Source organism: Pongo abelii, chromosome 15, assembly GCF_028885655.2.
Source record: "Pongo abelii isolate AG06213 chromosome 15, NHGRI_mPonAbe1-v2.0_pri, whole genome shotgun sequence".
Classification (NCBI taxonomy): Eukaryota; Metazoa; Chordata; class Mammalia; order Primates; family Hominidae; genus Pongo; species Pongo abelii.
In genome coordinates, this window is record NC_072000.2 from 30,291,728 (window position 1) to 30,314,046 (window position 22,319).

Genomic DNA, 22,319 nt, shown 5'->3' on the forward strand with positions numbered 1-22,319 from the left:
TATATAGTATATATACTTATATATGTATATAAGATATAGATATATCTTACTATATGTAAGATAGTTCCTAGAACACAGTAGGTACTCTACTTTTTTTTTTAAGGATAAAAAGAAATTGCCTTAGTATCAAAATCAGAAATGGAGTGACAGAGGGATAAGATAGATGTGGCAACAAGGGGAAGGGAATATGTTGGAATGTCTAAGATTAGAAATCTAGGTATGTCCATAATATTAGATAAAGAATTTATACCAGGAATATGGGAAATTTGAACACAGGTATTTATTGAAATTAAATCTAAACTGATAAATTTAGTTTATGGAGGAAAATATAGGCAGATTTTGAGGATTAGCCAATACTCTGATTTAAGTTCAAATTAAGGTTGTCAGTCAGTAGGAAAGAGAATAGATTATAACTTTGATGATCTAGCATCTGCTTTTTGATATTCATCTAGGAGAAGATATTGCATATTTTTCCAAGGGACTGTCAAGCTAAAGATTAGGAAATCCAGTTTCTTAGTATCTTGAAGTACCAAATACAGACTAAGTCACCTCACAACCAGTGATTCAGCTATTAAAATTAAGAGAGGCCAACAGTCAGGAGGGTTTAATGATAAATACTGACCCAAAGCTTCTTACACTAGACCTTGCCCTAAAATATGGGGATGAGGCAACTAAATATTCATGGGAATGTTAGTAATTCTAGTTTAGACTCAGAGAGCTATAGGTTCAGGGAATTAAGCAGACTATTATACCCTCATTTAACAATGAGGATTGTTATATTCAGACTATCAATGGTTGGTTGGACAATAATAGTTCCTGGGTTTTTGCTTTGTTTTTCAATATGCAAAATCTTAGGGTGACAATTGTATGTAGTCTTTTGGTAAATTTTAAAAATTAGGCTGGACATGGTGGCTCATGCCTGTAATCCTAGCACTTTGAGAGGCCGAAGCGGATGGATCACCTGAGGTCAGGAGTTCGAGACCAGCCTGACCAACATGGTGAAACCCCGTCTCTACTAAAAAATACCAAAAGTTAGCCAGGCACAGTTGTGGGTGCCTGTAGTCCCAGCTACTCAGAAGGCTGAGACAGGAGAATCGCTTAAACCTGGGAGGCGGAAGTTGCAATGAGCCAAGATCGTGCCATTGCACTCCAGCCTGGGTGACAAGAGCGAAACTCCATCTCAAAAAAAAAAAAAAAAAAAATTATAATTCAAATAAGAAAAAGAATTTTTCTCTAGCTTTCTAGTGAAGTTCACACAGAATATTAGTGACAAATTTATTATTCCATTGAAGATTGAGATTATTCTAATTAAGTACTGAAAAAAGTAGAACAATTTAGTTATCAAGAGAAAATAAGATAGCATTTATATGCTCTCTCCAATCTTAAAAATATAATGCTTTAATAAAAAGAGAAAATACATCATTGAGCATTTTTTTCCTGAAGGAACTAAGCTATGCAGTGTTTAGAGCCTAACAATATTAAAACACACTTTAATATCCATAGTAACCAGTGACCTATGGCATATTTTTGTTTGAAGAATATATTCAAAGTATACTCCTTCCAATTGAGACAGCAATTATCCATTGCACTAGAAAACAAAAACACTAACAAAAGGTAGCAAAAAGACAAAATATTATGAAGAGAAAAACTATAGAAACAAAATTTCAAATATGTTTTCGAATTAATACCACCTATATTAAATTACTATGAATTTTTGATACTCAAAGTATGGCCCATGAAACACCCTGGACCTATTGAATCAGAGTCGACATTTTAACATTATCCCCAAGTGCATGCACATTTAGCTTTAAGAAATACTGCTGTAAACAATTTATATTATTGTGAAATCTCACTCAATTTCTGCCATCTTAGAGAAGCTGTTTCAGGCTTTCGCTTCATAGGTAGAAATTGTGGTACAACTATATGATGGTATGATAGAAAACAGTGCAACTTGATTGAGTTCTGAATTTCTAGTTCTAATACCATGGCTTATTTGTAGTAGAGCTTACTAAATAATTTTCAAATGAATAAATAAATAAATGAGCACTCCCTTGGAGAATCTAACCGTCTGCTGTATCTGCAGCACCTTCAGTAGCTGTAGACACTAGAAAGTGTCACAATGCAGAAATATAAAGGATCATAAGCAAATACTAAAAGCAATTATATGCCAACAAACTGGATGACCTAGGAGAAATAGATAAATTCCTAGACGGAGACAACCTACCAAGACTGAATTATAAAGAAATGAAAAATCTAAACATAAAAATAAAGAGAAAGGAGATCGAATAAGTAATAGTCTCTCATTAAAGAAAAGTCCAGGATCTTATAGCTTCACAGCTGAATTCTATCACACATTTAAAGGAAAACTAATCCCAACCCTTTCAAATTCTTCAAAACGACTGAAGAAGAGGAAATACGCCCAAACTCATCTTACAAAGCCAGTGTTATTTTGATACCAAAGCAAGGCAAGGACACTTCAAGAGAAGAATTTTGGAGGCCAATATTCTCAATGAACACAGATGCAAAAATCCTCAACAAAATAGTAGCAAACCAAATCAAACAGCACATTAAAAGGACCATTCACCAAGATCAAATGGGCTTTATTCCAGGAATGAAAGGATAGCTTAACATACACGGATCTATAAATGTAATATACCACATTTGAAAGACAAAAACTACATGACCATCACAATAGATGCAGAAAAAGCATTTGACAAAATTCAACATTCTTTCATAATAATAACTCAATATATTTGATATAGAAGGACTGTACTGCAACACAATCAAGGTTACATATGACAAACCCACAGCTGACATTATACTCAAGGTGAAAAGTTGAAAGCTTTTCCTCTAAGATCAGGAACAAGACAAAGATGCCCACTGTCATCACTTCTATTCAACATACTAGTTAATATTCTAGTACTGGAAGTCCTAGCCAGAGCAATTAGGCAAGAGAAAGAAATAAAAGACTTCCAAATTGGAAAGGATGAAGTTAAATGGTCACTGTTTGCAGATGACATTATTTATGTATAGAAAATCCAGAAGACTCCAGTAAAAAACTGTTAGAACAAATAAAAGAATTCAGCAAAGTTGCAGGATACAAAAATCACTAATGTTTCTTCGCAACAACAAAGAACTATCCAAAAAGAAATCAAGAAAACAATCTTGTTTACAATAGCTACAAAAAACAATTATAAATAAGTTTAACCAAGGAGGTGAAAGACTTGTATACTGAAAGCAATAAAATATTGAGGAAGGAAATTGAAGACACAAATAACTGAAAATATATCCTATATTCATGGGTTGGAAGAATTAATACTGTTAAAATAGTCCATACTACCCAAAGTGATCTACAGATTCGATGCAATCCCTATAAAAATTCCTATGACATTTTTCACAGAAGGGACAATCCTAAAACTCATACAAAACCATAAATGACATTGGCCTGGGCATGAATTTTTTGATATAACTCTAAAAGTACTGGCAACAAAGGCAAAAATAGACAAATAGGATGATTTCAAACTATAAAGCTTCTGCACAGCAGACAATCAACAGAATGGAGAAACAACCTATGGAGTTGGAGGAAATATTTGCAAATGGTGCATTTGATAAGGGGTTAATATCCAAAGTATATAAGGAACTGAAAGAACTTTACATTAGTCTGTTCTCACACTGCTATTATAAAGCAATACTCAGGACTGGGTAGTTTCTAAAGGGAAGAGCTTTAATTGACTCACAGTTACACAAGGCTGGGGAGGCCTCAGGAAGTTTACAATCATGGTGGAAGGTGAAGAGGAAGCAAGCACCTTCTTCAAAAGGCGGAAGGAGAGAAAAGAGCAAAGGAAGAGCTTCCAAACACCTATAAAACAATCAGATCTCGTGAGAACTCATTCACTTTCAGGAGTACAGCACGGGGGAACTGCCCCGATGATCCAATTACCTTTCTCCCTCAACACTTGGGGATTACAGGTTTCTTCCTAGACACATGGGGATTACAATTCAAGATGAAACTTGGGTGGGGACACAGAACCAAACCATATCCAACTCAATAGCAAGAAAATAAATAACCTCATTGAAAAATAGGCAAAGAAGCTGAAAAATTTCTCAAAAGAAGGCACTCAAATGGCCAATAGATGTATGAAAAATGCTCAACATCAGCAATCATTAGAGAAATGCAAATTAAAACCTCAATGAGATATTACCTCAAACCTGTTAGGATGGCCATTATCAAAAATATGGATGATAATAGGCATTGGTGAGGATGTGGAGGAAAGGGAACCCTGGCTCACTGTTGGTGGGAATGTAAATTAGTACAGCCATTATGGAAAATAGTATGAAAGTTCCTCAAAAAAATTAAAAACAGAACTACTATATTATTCAGCAATCCCACTACTGGGAATCCAAAGGCATTAAAATCAGTATGTTGTAGAGATACCCGTCCTCTCATATTCATTGTAGCATTATTCACAATAGCCAAGATGTAGACTCAATCCTAGCGTACATCACTGGATGAATGAAGACAATCTGGGACTTATACATAATAAAATATGATTCAGCCTTTAAAATGAAGGAAATCTCGTCATTTGTAACAACATGGACGAACGTGGAATACATTATATTGAGTGAAATAAGCCAGGCCAAGTAAGACCAATAACACAGAATATCACATATGTGGTACCTAAAAAATTGAATTCCTAGATGTAGAGAGTAGATTGGTGGTGCCAGGAGCTAGGGTGAGGGTGGGAGATTGAGGAGATGTTGGTCAAAAGATACAAAAGTGCAGATAGGAAGAATAAACTCAAGAGATCTATTGTACAACCTGGTGACTATTGTTAGTAATGATGTATTCTTGGAAATAGCTGACAATAGATTTTAAGTGTTCTTATCACCAAGAATATGTATAAGAGGTAATGCATCTATTAATTAGCTGGATTTAGCTATTCCCTAATGTACATATACTCTAAAACATCATGTTGTATACCATAAACATATATAATTTTAATTTGTCAATTACAAAATAAATTTTTAAAAAGAAAAAAAAAAGTGTTACAGAACTGATAGCCCATACTTAGCCATACTAAGAATGTGGTTAAACATACTGAAGGTATGAGGCTCATGTTATACACTTCATAATAATATAAAAATAATAGTCATTTGTGAGTGCTATGTGCTGTTACAGCATCACATATGGGGGATATAATGATGAAAACCGCTCTAGTCTTCACCATTGTCAAAACTGCATTTTGAGAATCCTGTTTCTAATCTCTGGGATTTAACCCTGAGACCTTTCACCCCAGGTGTTAATCTCTCAAAATCATTTCTAATTTTCCTACTGTTGATCTGACAATATTGTCTTTGCATTTATGAATAATACTAACAGTTTCTTTCTGAATTTCCTCCCCCCTTCTTTCTTGTGTGTTGGATTTTAATGTTTAAAACACTGTCTATAGTTCCATTCAGGAAGTTGTTTTGCCTAAGTCTGCCTAATGGTGAATAAAAACGTCTTTAAGGGTTTTTTATTTGTATCCCAACCTCTATTTGCATAGAAAAGGACAAATAAGATGATAAGAATGGGGAAGAAAAGAATACATTTCTTTGTTCTGGTTTTTGGATCAAATATAAAACATCTCACAGATAATATGGCTGTTCAAACCTTCTGCTGACTGTGATTTTTTTTTTTTTTTTTCTTGTTGACTCTCCCAATTGGCTTACATCTGGGATAGGGAAGCAAATGATAAAGTTCTCAATTTCCTTAAACCTGAATACTTCACTCATGCCTGGGGTCCCTTTTCATGAACAATTCTATTGCCTGACTCTATTATGTACTGCATATTTTGTGTAGGATCCATTTCCCTTAAGTGCTCATGGGCTTGCCTTCAGTGATTATTCCCATCTTTCTACAGACTTTCCTGTCCCCACCACAATATAAACATTTTCAGTTCTCTCCAGTTTTGGAAAAAGACACACTCCTTTTACTTTTCTTCCTGAAACACATTTTTGAATATTATCTCAATTCAAGCAGCTTTGCTTTGATGGAAAACTACAATCATGCATTGCGCTGGTAACTTTCTGAGAAAAGCAACATTAGGCGATTTTGTCATTGTGTCAACATCACACAGTGTACTTAACAAAAACCTAGAACAGCAGTCCCCAAGCCCTGGGCCACTTCCGTGGCCTGTTAGGAAGCAGGCCGCAGAGCAGGAGGTGATCGGTGGGCAGTGACCCAAGCTTAGTCTGTATTTGCAGTCACTTCTCATTGCTCGCATTACTGCCTGAGCTCTGTCTCCTGTGAGATCAATGGCGGCATTAGATTCTCCTAGGAGCGTGAACCCTGTTGTGAACTGTGCATGTGAGAGATCTAGGTTGTGTGCTCCTTATGAGAACCTAATGCTTGATGATCTGTCACTGCCTCCCATCACTCCCAAATGGGACCATCTAGTTGCAGGAAAACAAACTTTGGGCTCCCACTGATTCTACATTATGGTGAGTTGTATAATTATTTCATTGTATATTACAAAGTGATAATAACAGAAAATGAAGTGCACGATAAATGTAATGTGCCTGAATCATTCAGACACCATCACTACCCTCCCCTCTGCCCCCACTGCATCCATGGAAAAATTGTCTTCCATGAAACTGGTCCCTGGTGCTGAAAAGGTTGGAGACAGCTGACCTAGACAATATAGCCTACTGCACACCTAGACTATATGATATAGCTTATTGCTCCTAGACTACAAACCTATACAGGATGTTGCTGTACTGAATCCTGTAGGCAACTGTGGCACAATGTACACATTTATGTATCTAAACATGTCTAAACATAGAAAAGGTACAGAAAAATATAGTACAAAAGATTTATCCCAGGTATGGTGGCTCAATCCTGTAATCCCCAGCACTTTGGGACGCCAAGGTGGGCATACTGCTTGAGCCCAGGGAGTCAGAGACTGGCCTGGGCAACGTGCGAAACTCTGTCTCTACAAAAAAATAAAATAAAATAAAATAAAAATAAGTAAATCAATAAATAAACAAAGAAAGTAGCTCGGTGTGGTGGCATGCACCTGGAGTCCCAGCTACTCAGGAGGCTGATGAGGATCACCTGAGCCTGGGAGGCAGAGGCTGAAGTGAGCTGTGATTGCGCCACTGCACTCCAGCCTGAGTGACAGAGTGAGACCCTGTCTCAAAAAATACAAATTAAAAAAAATTAAAATTAAAAAAAGATTTTAAAAATTGCACACTTACCATTTACCATTTTACCATTAAAAAATGTATATCATTTTACCATTAAAAAATGTATAAGACACTTACCATGAATGGAGCTTGCAGGAATGGAAGTTGCTCTGGGTGAATTAGAGAGTGGTGAGTGAATGTGGAGGTCTAGGACATTACTGTACACTACTGTAGGTTTTATAAACATGGTATACTTAGGCTATACTAAATTTATTAAAGCTATTTTTATTTTCTAATAATAAATTAACCTTAGCTGTTGTAACTTTTACTTCATAAATTTTTAATTTTTTAAAACATTTGTAATAACAGCTTAAAACACAAACACATTGTACAGCTGTACAAAAATATTCTTTCTTTGTATCCTTATTCTATAAGCTTTTTAATGTTTTTGTTAAACACACACACACATATTAGCCTAGGCTTACACAGTGTCTGGCTCATCGATATCACTGTCTTTCCCTCTACGTTTTGTCCCACTGGAAGCTCTTCAGGGACAATAACATCCATGGAGCTCTCATCTCCTATGATAACAATGCCTTCTTCTGGAATACCTCCTGAAGGATCTGCCTGAGGCTGTGTTACAGTTAACATTATATATATATATATTTACATATATTATTATATAATATTAATATATATTATATATATTTATATATACACGTATATATGTGTGTTTATATTGTATATATGTATATGTATATATATATGAAGTACACTGTAAAATAATGATAAAAATTATAGTATAGTAAATACTAGGTGATATAACTTTTTCAGCTCCATTGAATCTTATGGAACCACCATCATATATGTAGTCCAGCATTGACCAAAACATCTTTATACAGCACGTGATTGTAAAAGTTAGTTCCACTCCTCTCCACTTCATTGCTCATTCAATCCTCTACTCTTGTCAGCCTTGGGATGGCTTTCACACACCCCTGAAATTCTCTCACTCTTCAAACCAAATGGCCTTCAGACTGCTAAATTTGGTAGACTCTTCTTAGTTCTTTTAAATATCTCTAAAGTGCCTTCAATTTACATCTACAATGCAATTTGTCCTCCAAACTCTTCCCAGAGTAATCTTAGCAAACACGTTTTATCATTTAAGTGCTCATGAAATACCTTAAATGTTTCAAGGGTAAAATTTAAGCTCCTCTGGCTAGTATAATGAGCCTTCGTTATCCAGCCCTTTCTTCATATCCTCTTTTCCTCTATTCCATATTAACGTGTGTACACCAGCCCAAATATGTCAAGCTGTCAATTCTTTGCATTTGTACGGACTTTTTACTCTGTCTAGAGTACGCTTATGCCTGGTTAAATTCTGTGTATTGCTGAGGACTCAGGTCAATTGTCACCTCTTTTGAGAAGTCTTTAATCCCCATCCCTCCCCATAATCTGGGAAGGGAATGTTTCTCCTCTGGGCTTCCAAGGCATCTTGTGCATATTTCTATCACATCACTCATTTCTGTGTATTTGTTTGTTTATTTGTTTAATTTTGTGTCTCTTTCACTAGAGGACAGGAATTATGCTTTTCAATTTCTGTGTCTCTAAATCAGTCCTGAGTACTTGAGCATATATAGCAGGCATGGCGCGTTGGAGAATATGGCACCATTATTTAAGTAAATGAATCAAAGGATGAGATTATTGGCTTCTAGTATTAATTGATGACTGGTTTTTATTATTACCAGATTCTAGAGGAATATCATATGAAGAATTGATTTGCCAATGTTACAGCTTATTAAGAAAAGCTTTTGTCCTCAACTCCAACTTATTTTGTATATACGCTGCTGCTTAGTTATAACTGCCCCAAAACTTACCACAGTTGGCTACTTAACAACTTACAACAATTTTAGGCTGCTAGATAGCTTTTTGGTTTCTGTAGTTGTTATCTGCACGTTGTTTAATCAAACATCTCTCGTATTACGCCCCAGCATGAGCCTCTGCTCCAGAAACATGATTTATTTGGGTATGTGGTATATCACTTAGGATAAGTAAGGTCAGCATCCTTATACTAAAACTCATATCAATAATGTTTTACAATGCTTAAAATGAAAGAAGTGCATTTCCCTATCGTGTTGAACTTTATTATGAGCTGGTGTAGACACACATGGTGGTTGCTCAAAATCATAGGGACCCAGATTATTTTCAGTGTGCTTCTTCCTCATCCCTAGATATGTTACTAGAGCTAGCCAGTGACTTGAGCTGTAGCCATCACAGACAACTTCTGGACAGCAGGACAGAGGCAAGGCATAAGACGAACATGTCCCCTCTCTCAAATAAATCCTCCTGTAAGATTTACAGGATATTTTTACATTTCACTTGCTAAAATTGACAATGAAATGTTAAAAAGTGCTGTTCACCCTCATAAGATTCCTACTAAATGTGTGGCTTGGGGAAGTGACTTTATCTCCTCGAAAGTCATTTTCTTCATTTCTAAAATGTAATTAACATGCTCATCTGATAGAAGTACTGTAAAGATAATAAGGGTGTATTTGAAACTCTAGTCCAGTGACAGGCACATAGCAGGCTTCCAATAATGGTAGTTGCAGTTGTTAGCGTAGATGACATTACTGATTCAGAGATATCGTAGCTCCTGCAAGTTCTCATAACTAATGATGGCTAAATCAGTATTCAAACTTAGCCTTACTCTGAAGCTTCCTCTCTTATAAACACAGTGAAATATGGCAGGGACTTGGCTTGAGAGCTTCTATTTTCCAATTCAATCCTCTATATCATGAATCATGATATACTTTTGGTCTGAGTTTTCAGGACCATTAAAAATAGAGTTAAAAATAGAAAGATTTAGTTTCTCTGGTTTGACTTATCCAAATAATTGCCCTGCTTTCACTTATTTTTGTGGAGACTTGGCTGAAATCAACAGCATTAATTGAGTGTGTAATTCTGGAACCATCTAAGAAAGCTAAAATCATTTAAAATTAGTTGAGGTTTAGTAACTAGGTTGAACTTTGCCTTTGTCAGGCAGTTTCCAGCTGACTCACTGCAGCTGCAACAATTGACATCATTTTGTGCCTTTCATGCAAAGACTAATTTGGCAGGCAGCACTCCCAGTGGAGTGAGTTTCTGAGCCTCGGTGAATCTCAGTGTTGGAATGGACTTTAAAGGTCATGAAAGCTAAACCTTAATGTAATGATTGAATTGGCTTACATCAACCCCATCAAGAGGTTTTCTAACCTACACTTGGATAAGTCCAGCGACAAATAAATAGTGAAGATTTCCACATGGCCTGAATTGCATAACCCGTTCTGTATTTGAATAGCTCTTACTTCCTTATATTGAACTGCAATCTGTACTCTTAACCTTCCTGCCACCAGTACTACTTCTATCCCCAGTACAAATATTCCTTTTTGGAACCTTACAACCTTTCAAATGTTTGAAGACCATGACCTTGCCTGGTCTTAGAGTTTTCTCACTGCTAAATACCTCCAGTTTCCTTCAACTTTTTCTCATTCAATATGCCTTTAATTTCCTTCACAATCCTGAGCTCATACAGAAACCCATATGGCTTGGCTAGATTCTTCTTAAAGTGTTCATTCTCCTCTTATCCCAGGAATGAATGAAATCCTGCAGTGTAAATGGAGGGAATGACCTAATCAAACTGTCCTGGTAAAGTAAAAGGGAGTTGCTTGAAACATGATAGAGAATGGTGAAAGTTTAGGGAATCATCAAATTGTTGAGATTTTATTGGCCCTCCTTACAACTAAGCGAATGTGACAAAATAATTTCTTGCTGTAAAATGCTCAAAGGCATAACAAAGTCATAGTACTCTTAAGCACAAAGAAAGTTGGGTTATTTATTGTGATAGTTCAGACTCCATCAACTTTATTGTATTTGTATGGTTCCTTTGTTTTAGTGCTGAGTGATATCATTAAGATGAAAAGGATGAACGAATGGATGGATGAGTGAATTGATGGACAAACTGCTCAGGAACAAATGTTAGTTATACTTCAATAGATATAGATTTAAAGGAAAACAAACCAAAACTTTTTCTCTAAATCTGACAAAATTTCAAGTTCTTTATGGAATTAAAATAGCAGTTTTGACTCATTCAATGTTGTACACATGTAACCCTTTAGTAGCCTCATAATTCTTGTTCTGCTCTTGAGAATGAATATTGCACTGATGTAAAACTTAATAATATTTTTGTCTGATGCTAAATAACTGTGTGCTATTTGAAAAATATCACTTAGCATCTCTGCTTATGAAATAGTAAGAACAAAATACCTTCATTGTGTCACAAACATGTGGTCAGGGTAAAATCGTATATTTTAATTCATTCTATGGGGATTTGTGCAGTGATTTTCATATTTTATTTAATGTTCTGAGCAGTGAGAATTCAGTGGGGAAAAACTCAGAGAAGGCCCATGTCCTCGCAGAGCTTATATTTTATAACAAAATTTAAAATCAAACAGTTTTAAGAGCCTCGAAATACAAGATACTTTTAAATGGTTCTGAATCTTTGATTTTAAATTAATGTTGTTTCTTTGTGGTACATATTTTTAAACGGTCCCAGTTTTAAAACTAGGTTCTAATACATTTAATGCAAATTTTAAAAATTACTTAGAGTCTTTTTTTCCTACACAGAAGGAAATAACAACTTATGTTCAAGTTTTCATTTCACCCTAGAGGTAGATATTCTTTCCCTTTGTTTTGCAGTTATTCTTAATGTTTGATTGCCACTATTTACTAAAAATATTGTCTCTTTCTCAATCTCATATCCCTTCCAGAAGATATGCTAATGTGCTTAAAATGGATTGTATTTTACAGAGTTTTAGGGTAACATTGATTATGTCAGTCTTGTGGACGTGGAGGCCTAATATTGCCAAACTTGATTGATTTCTACTTAAAATCCCGGAAAAATTCTTATCAAAGAAGAGCCACAAATAAATGATTGTTTTTATTTTCTACTTGGTTGTCTGAAAAGTATAATATACAATATCTAACATATGGACCTTGTATGTTTCCCTTGTAAAAGCAAAATTTTGTGTTTGGGAATGAAAATTTATTTTTATTCTTATTGAATTTAAAAAAAATATTTACAACCTTCAGAGCTTTGAAGGCCCTTTACATAACAGTATATAACCTCCTTAAAGCTTATCTAGTTCTGAAGATCATTCACTGGTCAGAGATATCCTGAAATGGAGATTAGAATTGGGATAAAGTATGTCTTAATTCTAACAAATTTTCTTTAACACAAATAAAAAGCATTAGTGCTGCTCTCTTACTGTATGTGTCAGAACCATATTTTTAATATATTAGCTTCTATGTTACTTCTAGGATTTTCTATTACTCAGAACTACTCTCCCTCTCATACCTTGAGGTTGATGAGACAATTACTTCCTCAAGGAGAGTCTTTACAGATTTTGGACACCTGAAGCCTCTTTTAAGAAAAAAGAAAATGGCTGGGCGTGGTGGCTCACGTCTGTAATCCTAGCATTTTGGGAGGCTGAGGCAGGCGGATCACCTGAGGTCGGGAATTTGAGACCAGCCTGGCCAACATGGAGAAACCCTATCTCTAGTAAAAATACAGAATTAGCTGGGTGTCCTGGCACATGCCTGTAATCCCAGCTACTCGGGAGGCTTAGGCAGGAGAATCACTTGAACTTGTGAGGCGGAGGTTGTGGTGAGTCGAGATTGCACCATTACACTCCAGTCTGGGCAACAAGGGTGAAACTCTGTCTCAAAAAAAAAAAAAAAAGAAAGAAAATGATACTTACTTTCAAAAGCTTAAGCCCTGAAGAACGCTGGGCATAAAGTTCATCCCATGAAATATATATATTTGGGGAAGACAGGGTCTCACTGTTGCCCAAGCAGGAGTGCAGTGGTGCAATCTCTGCTCACTGCAACCTCTGCCTCCATCTCCTGGGCTCAGGTGATCCTCCCACTTCAGCCTCCTGAGTAGCTGGGACTATAGTTACATACCACCACACCCAGTTAATTTTTTGTATTTTTTAGTAGAGATGGGGTTTCACCATTTTGCCCAGGCTTGTCTCAAACTTCTGGGCTCAAGGGATCCACCTGCCTTGCCCTGCCAAAGTGTTGGGATTATGGGTTTGAGCCACCACAGCCAGCCTCATAAACAATATATTTTTAAAAAAATACAAAATAAGTCAGAAAAAGTTTCCTTCCTGCCTCCTTTCTTTCCAGATTAAATAAGACTTCCATTGCTCTGAGAAAAACAGAGTGTGAGTAGATATGGTAAGGAGACTTAGTGAGGAGGGACTTACTTATATATTGAGGTGTCTGTGTGTGTGTATGTGCATGCGTGTGTGCACCAACATGGTTTTGCCTTGATCCTCTCCTATACACCAGCAAATTGCCACAATAGATGTGGTCTTCTCATTTTTCCTTTGATGAGGAGATAATAGAGATGGACACTTGGTATAACTATAGGGGCGTGTCTGAGGAAGCCAGAATTTCAAATGTTTTCTGTGTCCAAGAAAGATGTAGACATAGATAAGACAAAGTGCAACTCAAGAGGCCTGTGCTCAGAAGTGTGGAAAATACATAACTGGCTTGGACAAGAAAATGAGTAAGTAACTGTGGGACCAGAAACATATATCTGTCAGCATCTTATGTGGGTTGAAGGGTGAGTACAGGATGGGATATTTGCTAGATTATCATCTACCTGACTTCAAACTGTATTAAAAGTCTACCACAACCAAAACAGCATGGTACTGGTACAAAAACAGACACATAGACAATGGAAAACAATAGAGAACCCACAATATAAAGCTGCATACCTACAGACATCTGATCTTTGACAAAGTCAAATGGGGAAAGGACTCCCTATTCAATAAAAGGTACTGGGATAACTGGCTGGCCATATGGAGAAGAATAAAACTGGACACCTATTTTTCACTACATACAAAAACTAACTCAAGATGAATTAAAGATTTAAATATAAGACCTCAAATTATAAGATCCTAGAGGAAAACCTAGGAAACACCTCTGGATGTGAGCCTTAGGAAAAAAATTCATGACTGAGTCCTCAAAAGCAATTGCAACAAAAACAAAAATTGACAAATGAGAATCTAATTAAACTTAAGAGCTACTGCACAACAAATGAAACTATCAACAGAGTAAACGAACAACATACAGAATGGGAGAAAATATTCACAAACTATACATCTGAACAACTATGGATACAGCTGGAGGCCATTATCCTAAACAAATTAATGTAGGAGCAGAAAACCAAATACCGTGCGTTTTCACTTATAAGTAGGAGCTAAAAATTGAGTAATCATGAACATACAGAAGGCAACAATAGACACTGGAGACTACCAGAGTGGGAAGGGAAGGAGGAGCACATGGTTGAAAAACTTACTATTGGGTGCTATTCTCACCACCTGGGTGACAGGATCGATCACACCCCAACCCTCAGCATCATGCAAATGCTGAGGTAACAAACCTGCATACGTAAACTTTGAATCTACAATAAATATTAAAATTATTTTAAAAAAGAAAAGATGAATTAAAAAGATACTAATAAAGATTGCTAAATATTTGGAATTGAATTTACCACACCTCAATATTTACAACGTATAACTAAATGTTACATAGAGAGAAAGATATTGGCTTAAAAGTTACCTGATGTGATGTCATTACACCAGAGGGACCGAGATAAATGAGCTGGGCTTTCAATCCCAAAATTAAGGGAAAGAAACACAGAATAAATTCAAATAATGTAAAAGAAATGAAGAGCAAATATAATGTTAGACGTTGAGGAAATAAATAAAAATATATCAAGAAGCCAGCAAACAAAGAAAATTATTAGTACAATTAAAATACATCTGCTAAAAATACTAATAAAATAGGTAAACATTTGAAAAACTGATCAAAGGGGAAAAAAGAGATATTGTAAATGAAAATATTAGGAATGTGAAGAAGGACATGACCCCACAAACACTACAGATTAAAATAGATGACTGCATTATTTTGGCTAGATGAGTCTGAAGTCCATTAGTTTCAGGCATGTCCTGTAGTGTGCTAGGAATGAAAAGTTAAGCTCCATTTCTAAAATGTAAAAAAAATACAGAAAGTAATAGAGTTGAAGTATTTTCTAACTTTCACATCAAGGAATACGTGTCTCCCCAGGGGTACATATTTGATGGATCACTAGTGACCCAGCAAAAGATCACAGACTCCAGAATCTCTTTCATGATGCTCCCCAGAATATAGCGAAAATTCTACAGCAGTTTGCTATAATGAACAGTAAAAAGGCATTCACAGCAGTATCTTGGTAATTGTTATTTACAGTGCCTTCTTCCACCCAGAACAATCTCTTCAACCATACCTTCATATATCCTTGAATCTTGAATACTACTTGTTATGTTAACTAAAGATTAAATGTTATCAAAATTAAAAATTCAATTTCATATCAAATTATCATTTGGTTACAGTTATCAATCCAATTTTTCTAGGTTTGAGGAGGGCTTTCTCTGTTTATAAACCTTAGCTATTTCATTGTTTTAGATTAAACAAACAAACATTACTGTTGAAAAGGTTGAGGGGTATATAGGCCTGGCCATTGAAAGTATAATAATCAGATTTTCTTTTTTTATATATATTAGAATGCATGTATTAATATAATTTAGAGGGAAACATAAGATTACATAATAATTTGCCTCAATGATGAATCAGATTTTAAAAAACAAGTAATATACCTATTGCAAGAGCAAATACATTACTTCAATATATACATGTTTCCTCATTTTTTTTTTTTTTTTAAGGTGGAGTCTCACTCTGTTGCTCAGGCTGGAGTGCAGTGGCACGATCTCGACTCACTTGCAACCCCCACCTCCCTGGTTCAAACAATTCTCCTGCCTCAGCCTCCTGAGTAGCTTGGATTATAGGTGTGAACCACCACGCCTGGCTAATTTTTTTTTTTTTTTTTTTTTTTTTTTTTTTTTTTTTTTTAGTAGAGATGGGATTTCGCCATGTTGGCTAGGCTGATCTCGAATTCTTGACTTCAGGGGATCCGCCTGCCTCAGCCTCCCAAAGTGCTGAGATTACAGTTGTGAACCACCGTGCCCATCCTTTTTCCTATTTTTTAATTAACAAGGGCAAAAAAAAAAAGAACCAAAAATGTGCCCCATAAATCAACAATATATTCCTGTTAAAAATAAGTAAAGCCTCATTTCCACAGCATTAGTGAAACAAAGACTTTGAGAATATAATTGCTATTTCTTCAAAGTTAAGAGAATATTTGTTAAAAGAACAATTTTGATGCATTAAAATGTTGTAATTCAGACTTTCTCATTACTTAATTTCAGGGTAAGTGAAAATACAGCATCAGTTCCAGAATATTCAGACCAATGGAAGAAAAACAGACCAAATCAATAATTAAATTGTTCAATCAATACAAAATTAATAGTCTGTATGTAGTATGGTAAGGTAGGCAAAGACACAAACTGGAATGGTAATTAATGGCCAGAAATTTATCAGAAAAGGAAAATTTTGAAAAACTATTATTATTATCAATAATTAGTTATGTATAGAACTGGTATTTGTTTCTGAACATAAATTAATGATTGCATTGTCTCTTTCATGCTTCTCAATAATATTCATAATTTCTCTTTTAATTTACTAAGTTACCTGTGGTTTGTAAGGTTTATTGTTTTGTTTTTCCCAAAAGCTAGGTAACTTGCTCTTCTGGAGTGGCTTGGGTACTAGAAGATTCCACTTCATTATATAAGAAAAACCACAGGGCAAATTTATTATTACAAGACCCAAATTGCAGTTCTACTTTATCAATTTTTGCCTAATTTTGTTACAGCATAAATATCATTCTGGAAATAATTTTAGAGGACTACTAGAAAAGAGAAGCATTTGTTTTTTATTTTTTATAATTTTTATAATTTTTATTTGTTTATGAGTACATAGTAGGGGTATATATTTGTGGGGCACTTTTTTTTTTTTTTTGAGACAGAGTCTTACTCTGTTGCCCAGGCTGGAGTGCAGTGGTGTGATTTCTGCTCACTGCAACCTCTGCCTCCCGAGTTCAAGCAATTCTCTGCCTCATCAGCCTCCTGAGTAGCTGGGATTACATGCATCCGCCACCATGCCAGGCTAATTTTTGTATTTTTAGTAGAGACAGGATTTCACTTGTTGGCCAGGCTGGTCTCGAACTCCTGACCTCATGATCCACCCACCTTGGCCTCCCAAAGTGCTGGGATTACAGGTGTGAGCCACTGCACCCGGCCACATGATATATTTTGATACAAGCATACAATGCGCAATAATCACATCAGAATAAATGGTGTATCCATCACCTCAAGCACTTATCCTTTCTTTGTGTTACAATCTAATTATAGTCTTATAGTTATTTAAAAATGTACAATAAATTATTGCTGGCCGTAGTCACCCTGATGTGCTATCAAATACTAGGTTTTTTCATTCTATCTAACTATATTTTTGTACCCAGTGACCATCCCTGCTTCTACTCCTCTGTTACCCTTCCCAGATTCTGGTAACCATCATTCTAACACAAACATTAATTACAATGTTCTAATGTAACTTTAGAAATGCTTTACTTCTCAGTAATTTTGTGATGAGAACAAACATTATTTTAAAAACTGCTATTTTTTTCTAATAAAATATCCTATGGTAGAATTTCAAATATTATGTTAGATCCTTTCACTTTTATTTGGATAAAAATAAGGCATGTTAAGTAAGTTTAACCATCTCATTTTTAGACTGATATACATCGTATACATTCTTTTTTTTTTTTTAATGAGATGTAGTCTCGCTCTGTCTCTGTGCAGTGGTGCGATCTCAGCTCATCACAACCTTTTCCTCCTGAGTTCAAGCAACTCTCCTGCCTCAGCCTCCCGAGTAGCTGGGACCACAGGCACATGCCACCATGCCCGGCTAATTTTTTGTATTTTTAGTAGAGGTGGGGTTTCACCATGTTGGCCAGGCTGGTCTTGAACTCTGACCTCGTGATCTACCTGCCTCAGCCTCCCAAAGTGCCGGGATTACAGGCATGAGCCACCGCACCCAGCGATTGTATACATTCTTGAGAAGGTCAGAACTATTTCTGCTCTGATAAAGACAATGACGTTATATATACATTCACAGATAACAAACACCCTCATGGCAGCTTATTTCAATGAATGTTTTTTTCTTCTCTTATTAGAGTGCATTGCTAAAATGAACAAGAATTTAGAAAACAACAGCATTTTGCTGGTAGGATCATTTCTAGTGAAAAACAAACAAACAAATAACAACTGGATATACCCAGACTGCTGGGATTGGATATCTTATTAGTAATTTGCAACATCTGTGGACTCTGAGATTTCCCTGATGTGGCACAATTTACACTGTAAAATACTTGCTTTTGTTTATTAGGAAATTTACACTGGGTTTTGCCAGCTCACTTTACCAAAACCATCTGCATTTTTCTGCCCAGGTCCACCCATATGATAAAAATAAATAGATAAGAGTAGTTTTTGTTTCCTATAAAAAAATTGTGTAAGGAAATACTTTGGCAGACAGTATGGTGTAGTACAGATAATGTGGCTGAATCTCACCACAGTAACTGAAAGCTATGATATTGCAGGTGAAACGTCAGCGAGAGACAACACAGGGATTCTTGTGATTCACTTCCTCTCCTCCCTAACCCAGGTATGATTCTGAAAGGAGGTGGATTCTGTCATTTCCATAAAATCATTTTTCCATTTCTATGTTTATCAATCCTAGCCTAGGTCAACAGAAAATACTATTTTTGGTGAGTTCTTCTATTTTGCTGCAAAACAAATGAAGAAATGTTATTTATCTCATAATACAAACACACATAAATTCCTGTGCAATTTCTTTGTTAACAATAAATACTTAGGCGGAAAATAGACATAATGAAATATTTGCATAGGACATATTAAGGTAAAATATACATTTCTGTGATATATGTGAAATAAAAATTCACCAGCAAGGTTGTCTGTAGCTGGATTTTATTTTTTTATTGTAATTCCCATTGAAAGCAAAGAAATATACAACCCTATTGATAAAGTCCACTTTTATTCATTTATTCAACAAATATTTTGTAGTACTTGCTATGTTCTAGTCAATATATTGACTCCTGTGACAGATACAGAGACAAATAATATTCTATAGGGCAGTTGTTATGGTGAAGGAAATGGGCATATCAATTAATTGTATGTGATACTGCTATGTTGGAGGTGCGTGCTGTGGAAATACAAAGGCGGAATTTTTATTTCTCTCTGACATGTGATTTCTGGTCACTAAAGTGTTATTGGAGTTAAGAATTAGAGATTGAGTTATATATACTAGGTGAATAGTCTTGGAAAAGCCATTTTTATATAGACGAACAGCTTCATTTTTTAAAAAGGCACTGAGTGTGAATATGCACTGTATATTTAGAGGATAACAAACAGGTAAGAGATGTGTACTCCAGTGGAAAATCTCCATTGGGGCTATATTATTTTCCGGGGCCCTCTATCTTACCTGTAGATAGAACTCTTTTTGTCAAAAAAAAAAAAAATCTTAAAGATTGCTGAATTTTTCTGTTTCTGGCTTCTACCTTTAAATGAATGATACTGTTATTTAGGGGAAAGCACATCAATTAATTAACAGCTTTAAGGAATTAAGATATTTTATCAGGAAAAATACTAAAGAGAAAGCAACTTAAAAGATCAGTTAAAAATAGAACATTTTGATAACCACCATTTATTTGGACTCAATAGGCAGAAACTTATTACGGGATTCGATACGAGTAGTGTAAATGGGGCATGAAAGCTTCAGTGTATATATAGAATTGGAGATGCTTTCACTTTCCATTTGATGAAATTGAATTTTTCAGAATGGACTCTATATCTTTTTAATTCCATGATTTTCAGCAAGCAGAAGGACGATATCCTGTAATTTATGAAGATAGTTTATTATTATTTTTTATTAGCTCTCAGCTTTAGCAACCACTTTCTTCCCCCTCCCTCCCCAGCCATGTTGCTGCTGGTGATCCTTATAAGGGAAGCTGCTTTTCATTTTCATCTTCCCCAGCACAGCTGGTGCTTACACTACCCTAAACGTTCATTGAGTCATTTCCTGCTGATAAATGTCTATATGTAGTCACGATTGTCACCTATGTGTGTGATACTAAACTGTCCTCTCTCTTTTTAAACCAAGATAGCATTTGTACCAGCCTCTAATCTTATGTACTACTTTCTCCCCTTTCAGAACCAAGCTGGCAATTCTCATCTTGAATAGCTTTAAAATTGCTCATAGCAATCAATGACAACTGAGGCATCACTAAAGAATTTCTTTTATCTCCAAGCTCCAATTTAGATCTGTCATTAAGCTTGAGTAAGCTTGAACTGTCAGAACATTTTCCCTCATCCCATGCTCTAAGCACAAAAAGTCAACTTCAAAATCAAATTTGTTCTGTCTCTTACTATACTTTGTAATGGTTTCATGTGAACAATAAACTTCACTAAAATAGTAGTGTCAATCTTTAGTAACTCAGATCACTATGGCTTCAAAAAGTAGTGAAATGCTGCCAAAACTCAAGTATGAAGTATGGTAAATCATTCATTCACATTCAGTTGCTCTTTGTTGTGCTTTAATATTGGGGGAAGGAGGACTTGGCAGTGGGTATGGAGATGAGGAGTCTCTTCCCTCCTTTTAGAGGAAAGGTTGTGTCATCTTTTTGGCAAGTCACTTTCCCTCCCTACGCCTTCCTTTCCATGCCTGTAACATGAGATAGTTTTATTACATGAATTCTAAGTCTCTGCCCATTCCTAATATTGGCCTCTTAATAAATTCAACTTTTCATTGTGTGGTGTTATTCTTCTTCAAGAAATGGGTTAGAAATGTTACCATACAGAGCTAGAAGTCATGAATTAATTAGGAAGCCCATAGTCCAAATCTAACTGTAAAAATGCCTTGGTTTCATCTTCTGGAACAGAATGATGTTTTTTTTGGGTTCTGCTGATGAACAGAAACTGTCTTTTAAAGATCACAGTTTCTATCTTGGAGATCTTTTCCACTGACAGATACTTCAGCCTCATCCACATATTTAAATGTACTTTGATCTTTCTTTGTTTTGCAAATTTCCTTTTGAAACAGTCTGTGTGAACATTAGAGGTGCCAAACTGAGACTAAAGACCACTAAAATCTGGCATAGCTACACATGTGAAGTATTCAGCAGCTCAAATATGTTTACTTTACAGAGTCCATGTTCAAAATAAGCGATTGCCTTTTTACAATTTCTTATCAACTCCAAATTGAATTGTATTTCTTCTTTTATCTATAAAGGAAATAGGAAGCTTGATAATAATCACTTTTTAAATTTTATAAGTACCATTGTGTTAATGCGAAGTTATTCTTTTCTCGTCTATCTTCCTGCTAAAAGATGGCCTTAACAGAAATATAATTCAGGTCATTATTACCATGATGTATTATAGTGAGAAGAAAATTGATGATTTTTTTTTCCTTAGACATGGAGGTCTCACTCTTGCCCAGGCTGGAGTGCAGTGGCACGAACAAGGCTCACTGTAACCTCGACCCCCTGGGCTCCAGCAATTCTCCTGCCTCAGCCTCTCGAGTAGTTGGGACTGCAGGCATGCACCACCACACCTTGCTAATTTTTGTATTTTTTGTAGAGATGGGGTTTTGCCCTATTGCCCAAGCTGGTCTTGAACTCCTCAGCTCAAGTGACCTGCTCACCTTGGACTCTCAGTGTTCTGGGATTATAGGTGTGAGCCACCATGCCCAGCCTTGGTGATCTTTTAAACCCAGAAATCAAGATCTTAAAACAAATATTCTAGCAGATGACCAGTGAAATTGAGGGTACCATTCTGTGATTTTTTTTCTTTCCTTTTCATTGTCAGATCTGCTTTGTGGTGGTTCTGTACTTTAGCCCAGAATCTCTTGGTATACTTGAAGTTTTCTCATCACTCATCCTTCATTGATTTAACTCTTAGCCTGACCAATGTATTAATGTTAAAATCTGATGGGAGTTTTTACAATCTTCACCACATTTCCTTGCTCCTAATCAAAATGTGTGTTGTTTCTTAAAGAGTCATTTGTTAATGGCTAACAATCTTTATTTATTTTATTTT

At 35.7% G+C, this 22,319-nt stretch overlaps 1 long non-coding RNA gene across 4 annotated transcripts in view; it reads left to right on the forward strand.

The window, feature by feature from the left end:
- LOC129049730 (uncharacterized) overlaps positions 1 to 22,319 on the forward strand; it is a 111,401-nt gene that overhangs the window by 26,611 nt on the left and 62,471 nt on the right. For 2 of the 4 annotated variants that reach the window (XR_008513014.2, XR_008513016.2), the window contains exon 1: positions 18,729 to 18,870. The exons of the other annotated variants lie outside the window; for them this stretch is intronic. This is a non-coding gene — a long non-coding RNA (uncharacterized LOC129049730). Of the gene's footprint in view, positions 1 to 18,728; positions 18,871 to 22,319 lie in introns of those variants that run through there. 4 annotated transcript variants of the gene reach the window in all.